Source organism: Gopherus flavomarginatus, chromosome 23 (assembly GCF_025201925.1).
Source record: "Gopherus flavomarginatus isolate rGopFla2 chromosome 23, rGopFla2.mat.asm, whole genome shotgun sequence".
NCBI classification, from domain to species: domain Eukaryota; kingdom Metazoa; phylum Chordata; order Testudines; family Testudinidae; genus Gopherus; species Gopherus flavomarginatus.
In genome coordinates this window covers 10,918,822-10,927,676 of record NC_066639.1, presented here as the reverse complement: position 1 = coordinate 10,927,676, position 8,855 = coordinate 10,918,822, and positions in this window count along the sequence as shown.

Here is an 8,855-nt window from a genome sequence, read left to right as displayed (position 1 = left end):
CAGGTTTCCCCTATTGTTTCCTGCTCTTGTTTTCTTGACTAGTTTCTCCTCTGCACCAACTTACAGTTTTGCTTCAGGAGGCTGGTGAGCTCAGGTGGTAGAGCCTCAGGCTCTTAAACTGAGGGTCCAGGGTTCAAATCCTTGGTGAGGTAATGACCTGCTCACTACCTTAAAAATCTGTCTTTCTGGAGTCCTCTTTGATGTTGTTTTTTCTCTTCAGGATTTTGCCTTTCCTAAGAAGAGCCTTTGTGTGGGGGGTATTGAAGGGGCAACTTCCTGACAGCCCCTCTGTCCTTTCAGGGTGGAGGAATAAAGGCCTCTGGGCATATAGCATGTTCCTCCCCTGCACACACACACAAAATATTCCTACGGAATGAGAATCACCTGCTGCCTTCCTCTGTCCTGCTGGATCCCTAAATGAGGATACTGTTCAGCCTAAACCCGTGTCCCCTCTATTCCCAGTGCCCCTCAATCCCAACCCTCAGTCCCTCCTATGTTCACTGTTCCTCACTCCCAACCAGCGTCTGCTGCTCTTCACCCTTCTGCTCTGTCCCAACCCATAGCCCCCTCCTTTTCCCAGTGCCCCTCAATCCCAAAGCACAGCTCCCTCCTTCCCCCCAGCTACAGGTGCTTCAGACCCCCTCAGGAAGATTTTCTTGCAAGGTTTCATGTATAAGTCTGCAAGTGGATTTTACAGTATGTTGGAAATATGTTTGGTTGCTTGCCAAAATGATCACTTTTGCCTGGTGTTGGATTCCCAGTCTCCTGGTTATTGGGGCAGGAGAAATAAAGGGTTGTTATCCTTGTTGTGTGAATCAAGGGCAGCAGAACTGTGCTTGGCAGACCCCGATGGAGGGACTCACCCTCAATTCAATAGCACTTGCTAGGCAGGGGACATGGGTTCCAAAGCCAAGTGGGCTGGGGCCTGAGTCCTCATACTAAAATTTATGTGTTAGACCAGCTTTAGGTCAGGGTGGCTGTGGAGGGGTGAGTGAGTCCCTAAACAACATAATGAGTACGGTGCCTTCTTATTTTCCCCCTTTTCCACCCAGGATGGCAGGTGAACTCTATAGAGGCACCTCTGGGCTTGCACTGACTAAGGACAACATCTGTGAGTGGGGTGCAGAGAGGGGATGGCTCATGTTAAAGGACTTTTGGTTGCTGGACTTAAGAACCGTAGGGAGAAGGACACTGCCCAGCTTACTTGTGGGTGGGTCTTTTCCTCATGGTTTAGGTTTATGTGTTGGGGCTGCTGACATGACTTCTGCTAACCCTGGGCTTGCATTGCAATGTAGACGTACCCTCAGAGTGCAACTATACTGAGATAAAATTCCTGTGCCCAGCTGGCCTTGATGTGCTGATTTGGGCTCCTGGGGCTCAGGTTGTGAGGCTAAAAACTGCAGTGCAGACATTTGGGCTCAGACTGGAGCCCAGGCTCAGAGACCCTCACCCTTTGTGGGGTCTCAGAGGCTGGGCTCAAGCCCAAGTGTCTACACTGTAATTTTATTACCCTGCAGCACGAGCCCCACAAGCCTGAATCAGCTGACCCAGGGTTTGAGAATAGTGACTTGGGTGTGCTAATGGCAATGTGGACATAATGCTAGGCTATGTCCACACTGCAATGAAACATCCAGGGCTGCCCCATGCCAGCTCAGGCTCCTGGAGCTTAGGCCGTGGGGTGGTAAATTTGCAGTTTAGACGTCTAGGCTTAGGCTCAATATCGGGGTCTGGGACCCCACAAGGTTGGGAGGGAGTTTAGCAAGCCAAAAAGGTAAAACGGTAGTGGAGTGTTACCGTGGACTCAATGGCATTTTCCCATTGGTCTGTCTGCTTTGGGGCAGGGACAATAACAAGTCCTGCTGCAGTTGTTATTTCAAAGGGCAGTTTCGGATTTTCATTCTCAGATACTGGGCACAAAGCAGGACTCAACCCTCAATGCAAATTAAATGAGCTGCCCACAGATTCTGGCAGCCACAATGAGCATTTGGTGTGAGAGCTCAGACCTGCCCCTGTCTCAGAGGGAGAAGGTCATCTGCGAGGGGACTGGACCACTGACCTATCAGCTCTTATCTCCCAAACTTTCAGTAACTCTATCATCAGTGGCTCTGAGCATAGTTTAAACAATAAGAAAACCCACACTGGGCTAGACCAAAGGCCCATCTAGCTCTGAATTTTGTCTTCTGACAGTAGCTAATACCAGGTGCCCCAAAAGCCACTCCTCTTGGGATCAATGGGAGTTGAACCTAGGATCTCCTGCTTACGAGGCAAGTGCTTTAGCCAGCTAAGTCATGATTCCTGCATGTAGTTAAAGCACAGTGTCTGACCACACCTGACTCCCTGCCATGTAGGTAGGTATCTGTGACCCCCAGAGCCCCACAAAGACCCTCGGGACCCCTACAGCATGGATGTTTGTATCTGTGACCCCCACAAACCGCCTAAGCTACCCAGGGCCACCTACAATCGGGACATAGGTATCTGTTCCCCCCTCAACACAGCTAATCCCCCCGGAAACCCCTCCAGCTTAGACATAGGTATCTCTGACCCCACAGATCCCCTAAGCCACGACAGGGCCCCTCCAGCATGGACATAGGTATCTGTACCCCCACAACCCTCCTAAGATCCCCGAAACCCCTCCAGCCTAGACACAGGTATCTGTGCCCCCCGCAGACCCCCAGGCCACGATGGGACCCCTCCAGCCTTGACATAGTTATCTGAGATCCCCACAACACCCCTAAACCCCCCAGAACCCCTCCAGCCTAGACGCAGGTATCTGTGCCCAACACGAACCCCCTAAGGCCCCCAGAACCCCTCTTGCCTGGATGATGGTATCTGTGCCCCTCACAAATCCTTAAGAACCCACCAGGATCCCTATAGCCTAGACGTAGATATCTGTGCACCTTCACGAACACACAGATCCTCCTAGCGACCCCTACAGCATGGACGTCGGTATCTGTACCCCAAATTGCCCCAAAGCAACCTCGGGACTCCTACAGCCTCGAAATAGGTATCTGTGCTCCCCCACAACTCCCAAATACCCCCAGAACCCCTCCAGCCTGGACGTAGATATTTGTGACCTCCAGGAACCTCCTAAGCCCTCCCCACGACTTCTCCAGCCTGGACATAGGTATGTCTGCTCCCCACAAGCCCCCTAAGACCCATAGGGCCCCCACCAGCCTGGTTGTAGCTATGTGTATGCCACACAAACCCCCTAAGCTCCCCAGGGCCCCCTCCAACCGGGACGTAGGTATCTGCGCAACCACAACCCCTTAAGTCCCGCAGTGACCCTTCCAGACCATACATAGGTTTCTGTGCCCCTCACCAACTCCCTAAACCCCTATGGACCACTACAGCCTGGACGTATGTATCTGTGCTCACCACAACCCCCTAAGCCATCCAGGGACCTCTCTAGCCCGGATGTAGAAATTTGTGTCCCCCATGAATCTCCTAATCCCCACTGGAATGCCTCCAGCCTAGATGTAGCTATCTGTGCCCCCCACGACCCCTAAGCTCCCCAGGGATCTTTACAGCCTCTTCATAGGTGTGATGCTCTGTGCATTACCCTGCGTGGCCACACGGTGTCATTGTTCTTATATGAGAGAAATGCTCTGTGCATTACCCTGTGTGGCCACATGGTGTCACTTATCAGAGGGGTTTCCCGTGTTAGTCTGGATCTGTAAAAGCGGCAAAGACTTTGTCCAGGATGGGCTGTAGGTCCCTGATGATGCATTGGAGAGGTTTTAGCTGGGGACTGTATATGATAGCCAGTGGAGTCCTGCTGGTTTCTTTCTTGGGTTTGTCTTGCAGTAGGAGGCTTCTGGGTACACGTCTGGCTCTGTTGATCTGTTTCCTTATTTCCTCGTGTGGGTATTGTAGTTTTGAGAATGCTTGGTGGAGATTTTGTAGGTGTTGGTCTCTGTCTGAGGGGTTAGAGCAGATGCGGTTGTACCTCAGTGCTTTGCTGTAGACAATGGATCGTGTGATGTGCCCAGGATTGAAGCTGGAGGCATGAAGGTAGGCATAGCGGTCGGTAGGTTTTTGGAATAGGGTGATGGTAATGTGACCATCACTTATTTGCACCGTGGTGTCAAGAAAGTGGACCTCCCGTATAGATTGGTCCAGGCTGAGGTTGATGGTGGGGTGGAAGCTGTTGAAATCATGGTGGAATTTTTCCAGAGACTCCTTCCCATGGGTCCAGATGATGACGATGTCATCAATGTAGCGTAGGTAGAGAAGGGGTGTGAGTGGACTAGAGCTGAGGAAGCGTTGTTCCAGGTCGGCCATAAAAATATTGGCATATTGTGGGGCCATGTGGGTGCCAATAGCTGTGCCACTGATCTGGAGATATATATTGTCATCAAATTTGAAATAGTTGCGTGTGAGGATAAAGGCACAGAGCTCAGCAGCCAGTTGTGCTGTGGCATCATCAGGGATACTGTTCCTGACAGCTTGTATTCCATCTGTGTGTGGGATGTTTGTGTAGAGAGCCCCTACATCCGTGGTGGCTAGGATGGTGTTTTCTGGAAGGTCACCAATGCGTTGTAGTTTCCTCAGGAAATCAGTGGTGTCACGGAGATAGCTGGGAGTGCTGGTGGCATAGGGTCTGAGTAGAGAGTCCATATATCCAGACAGTCCTCAGTGAGAGTGCCAATGCCCGAGATGATGGGGTGTCCAGGATTTCTGGGTTTGTGGATCTTGGGTAGTAGATTGAATAACCGTGGTCTGGGCTCTAAGGGTATGTTGATTTGTTCCGGTGTTAGTGTAGGGAGTGTCCTGAGTAGATGGTGCAGTTTCTTAGTGTATTCCTCAGTGGGATCTGAGGGAAGTGGCCTGTAGAATTTGGTGTTGGAGAGTTGTCTGGCAGCCTCCTTTTGGTAGTCAGACCTGTTCATGATGACAACAACACCTCCTTTGTCAGCCTCTTTGATGATAATGTCTGGGTGGTTTCTGAGGCTGTGGATGGCATTGCGTTCTGCACGACTTAGGTTATGAGGCAAGCGATGTTGTTTTTCCACAATTTCTGCCTAGAGGTCCAGACTGTCATTTCGACCCTCAAAAAAAGTCCATGTGGGTATTCACCCATGAAAGCTCCTGCTCCAAAACGTCTGTTAGTCTATAAGGTGCCACAGGATTCTTTGCTGCTTTTACAGATCCAGACTAACACGACTACTCCTCTGATACAGTGTCACTGTTGCTCCATGCGGGAAATGCTCTGGGCATTACTGTGATGGAGTAGGGACTGTCTGTGTGGGGGATGGGAGAGCAGGGGTAGACTTTAGGACCGGACACATGCTCAGCCTGGTAACTCAAGCTAGGCAGGCAGGAGAGGATCAGCAACTTTGCCCGGGAACCTGGACACAGGAAGGGGCCGGCTGGAGGGAGTTGGGTTAGTTCAGTTATGGTTTTGGTCTGGGTGGTTGGAATTCAGGGAATCCCAAACTGGGAACTAAGTTTCCAGAACCCCCAGAAGGACTCGATTGCGGGGTCCTGCTTGTGCCTCCAAGCTCTGCTGTATCCTTCACTCCAGTTGTCCAATAAACCTTCTGTTTTACTGGCTGGCTGAGAGTCACTGTGAGTCCCAGGAAAAGGAGTGCAGGACTGGACTCCCCCAAACTCTGTGACAGACCCTAAGCCCCTAAGGGACACCTGCAGCCTGGAAGTAGGTATCTGTGCCCCCCATCAAACTCCTAAGACCCCTGGAGACCCCTCCATCCTGAACTTAGGTATCTGTCCCCCCCACAAACCCCCTAAGCCCCTCAGATACCTATACAGCCAGGACATTGGTATCTGTGCCCTATATAGACTCCAGAAGGCCCCTGGGACACTGCAGTGTGCATGTAGGTATATGTGCCCCTCAGAAACCCCCTAACCCACCAGGAACCTCTACAGCCTGGACGTAGGTATTTGTACCCCCCGAACCCCCCAACCCCCCCCCCCCCGGGACATCTACAATCTGGACGTAGATATCTGTGCCCCTCACAAAACCTCTAACCCCCCCCGGGACCGATACAGTCTGGACATACTTATCTGTGCCCACCCGAACCCCTAAGACCCCCTGGTATCCCTACAGACACAGGTATTTTGGGCCACCAAAAATCCCCTAAGACTCCCAGGATGCCTCCAGCCTGGACGTAGGTATCTAAGCCCCCCACTAACCCCCTAAGCCCCCCTTGGTACCACTAGAGCCTGGATTTAGGAATGTGTGCACCCCATGAACCCCCTAAGCACCCTTGGGACCCCTAAAGCCTGGAGATTGGTATCTGAGCCCCCCAAAACTCTCTAAGCCCCCCCGGGACCCCTACGGCCTGGACGTAGTTATCTCTGCACCCCAAGGCCCCTAAGACCCCCCGGACCCCTACATCCTGGATGTAGGTGTGACGGTGCTGCCCGTGGGAGCCAGCTCAGCTCACTCAATCAGGGTGAACTGCAAACAAAACAGGGCAGACAAATTCCAAACGCTGCTGGTTATTTCAATACTTAGATTTACCAAGCGAGCACAAAACAGCTTCTGTAGTGCCTCACTGGTTACTTAGCAGTTTAAACCACGCAGTTCCCTTAAAGTACCCAGCCTCAGGCCTCCGTCCAGACACACCTGTCAGATATGATGATGATTCCTGAAAATCTTACTTCATCATATAAAACAAAAGATTCTTCCGATCCCAAAGGATCAGCCACATACCCAGGTTCAATTATAACTTAGATCTCACCCAAAATACATGCTATAGCCAATTCTTATTAAGTAAGCTAAAATTTATTAGAAAAGAAAAGAGAGAGAGTGTTGGTTAAAAGATTAATAGACATATAGACTTGAATTCAATTTTTGAGGTTCAGATACACAGTAGAGATGAGCTTGTAGTTGCCAAAAGTCCTTTTAGAAATATTCCATAGGTTATAATCCAATTTCCATATTCAGGGTGGCTCCAGTCAATGACTGGGGATCTCAATCCTTGTGGCTTAAGGTTTCCCCGTCTTCAAACCCAAAGCAGATCTGAGACGAAGAAGGATCGTGTCCCAGGCTTCTTATACATTTCCACCAGCCCTTCAGCCTGAGAAAACAATAGGTTTAACTCTCCTACCAAACATCCTGGCAATTAGTACAGGATAATTTATCCATCAAACAGTTCAAATACAGGTTACCACAACCTTCAAAGAGACACAGAGACAATAATACTACTTCACTCAAGTACCATCATAAATGTTAATATTCCTTTTTTGCTCTTTGAATTAAAACTATAGCAACAGACAAGACTTGTTTGCTTACATCACAAGACCTGAGCAAACATCTCCCCTTCTACTTCTAACACTGCAGACTTGCATTTCAAAGCTCTGTTCATTTACATATCTTGCTAACCAGTTCTTAAGGTTCACCCATGGGTCAGGTCAGTCGGTGAGGTGAGTTAATTAACTCTTTCTGGCCCTGTCACCTTTCAATGAGATATTAGATTATACTTATAATGTCACAGTTACGGTGAGTGGACTACTGCAGCTCTCCGTAGACTCTGCCTATGTCTCTCACCGAGCTGGAGTACAGCAGTCCAGGGGAGAGCACTCAATGTGTTGCATCTACACCAGACGCGATATATCGACCCCCGCTGGATAGATCGCTGTCCACCAATTTGGCAGGTGGTATAGACATACCCTGAGTATCTGGTGATCGGAGCTGGACCCCCGAGGGGGACACATTGAAGGAACTCAGGGGTTAAGGTGCCTCTATTGTCAACTGTCAGGGCTGCTGTGGCTCAGAGGAGGGTGCTTGACTGCCTGGCAGGCTTAGGCACCGCAAGCCTGGGAGGCGGGAGAAGTGAAGCGGCCACGGTGTGCTCGGGGTGCTTGTGCTCGGAGCAGGTGTGAGCTGGGGCGAGGGGGGTGCCGCAGGGCAGAGCATGGGAGTTGCCACAAGAGGGGCGCCTCAGGGTGGAGGGGGGGAGCTGCCAAGGGTGGGGCGCCTCAGGGTGAGGGCATGGGGGGGAGGGCGCTAGGTGGAAGTTTCACCTAGGGCGTGAAACATCCTTGCACCAGCCCTTCCCCATCCCCTGCCTGCAGCCAGCCCTGCCCTACCTGCAGCCAGCCCTGCACACCCTGCGCTGCCCTGTCTGCAGCCAGACTCTGTCTCCAGCCAGCCCTGCACCTTCTGCCCTACCCGCACCAGCCGCATCCTCCCTGCCCTGCCTGTAGCCAGCCCTGCAGGCAGCCCCTGACAAACCCCCTGCCCTGTCTCCAGCCAACTCCTGTCACACCCCCCTGTGGCCCTGCCCAAAGCCAGCCAGCCCCCACACACCCCCAGCCTGCACCAGCCCTGCACCCCCTATCTGCAGCCAGCCCTGCATCCCCTGCCCTGTCTCCAGCCAACCACTGATGCACCCCCCTGCCTGAAGCCAGCCAGTCCCACACCCTTTGCCCTGCCTGCAGCCAGACCGTACCTCCAGCCAGCCCCATGTCCACTGGTGCCCTGTAGTTCCCAGGGCAGTAACCCTGCACATCTGCTTCAATGAGGGGGGCAGGGAGCAGCTGGGACCCACACATGTGCACACCCTAGGGTGACCAGACAGCAAGTGTGAAAATTCAGGACAGAGGGTGGGGGTAATAGGATCCTAGATAAGAAAAAGACCCCAAAATTCGGACTTTCCCTATAAAATCAGGACATCTGGTCACCCTAGCACATCCCCAGGACTCCTGAGTTCCATTGCTGGGTTTCCTATTGGTTCCATTGCTGGTTCTTTTCCTTTTCCTGGGGGACTTTGGGCAAGTTGCTCCCCCCCTCTAGGGCTCTGTCCCCAGCAGTCAAATGGGGATTTCATACTTTCCCACTATTGGAAAGTGCTGGGAGAATCCCCCAGCAAAAGCTGCTCTGACAGTGC